We start from the raw sequence: 887 nt of genomic DNA, 5'->3' as shown, positions 1-887 counted from the left end.
GGTTGTGAGCCACCATGTGGTTGCTGGGAATTGAACTCAGGACCTCTGGAAGAACGGTCAGTGCTCTTAACCACACAGCTATCTCTCCAGCCCCTCACAGAGCACTTTTCAGGTTGTATAGAGAATGAACCAGTTATTAGTAAAGAAGATGGGTTTAAAATTAGTTTCTATTTAAACTGAAGACAGAAATTAACTGTGTAAACCTCTATCTTCGATGCTATGTGTATCACAGAACCACTTTCTGTTGCTGGTCTAGCCTCAGGTCACACTATAGTTACAGGTCCACTGACTTACGTCTCTGCGTACTTTTTTTAAAAAAAATATGGAACGCTTCACAAATTTTCATGTCATCCTTGCGCAGGGGTCATGCTAATCTCTGTATTCTCATTTCGGTATACGTGGTGCTGAGAGAGTACCTCTATATAGATTTAAAACTAAATTCAGGGTAGATATTTCTCCAAAGAAGATAACCAACCAGGGTCAGCAGGCAGATGGAATGTTGCCCCAATCACCAATCATCAGGCAAATGCAAATCAAAACTGATTCACCCCCACTGGACTGGCTGCTAACAGGCTGGGGATGGGTCACCCCCACTGGACTGGCTGCTAACAGGCTGGGGATGGGCTTGACAATGATAGAGAGCCAGCCGGGCTCATGCTCTGGGTCTAAACAACAAACAAAAACAACATAGTAGTGTTGACTGTGGAGAAATTAGAACTCTTGCACACTGCTGGTGGGAAGTAAAGAAACATAACTATTGTGCAGAATTTTACAGAGATTCTTGGAAGGAAAAGAAAATGATTACTATGTGATCCAGCTGTTACACTTCTGCATATAAATACAAAAAGAGGTGAAAGTAAGATTAAAACAAGATAATTTTTTTTTCC

General features: G+C 41.6%; 1 pseudogene; it reads right to left on the bottom strand.

Annotated features, from left to right (window-relative positions):
• Positions 1-316: 316 nt before the first annotated feature.
• LOC114611033 lies at positions 317-416 on the bottom strand (annotated as a pseudogene).
• Positions 417-887: the final 471 nt, after the last annotated feature.

This window comes from Grammomys surdaster, unplaced genomic scaffold (assembly GCF_004785775.1).
Source record: "Grammomys surdaster isolate TR1022 unplaced genomic scaffold, NIH_TR_1.0 126071, whole genome shotgun sequence".
In the NCBI taxonomy this organism is placed as follows: domain Eukaryota; kingdom Metazoa; phylum Chordata; class Mammalia; order Rodentia; family Muridae; genus Grammomys; species Grammomys surdaster.
Note: the sequence above shows the minus strand (reverse complement) of the source record. Positions and strands in the feature narration are given on the sequence as shown.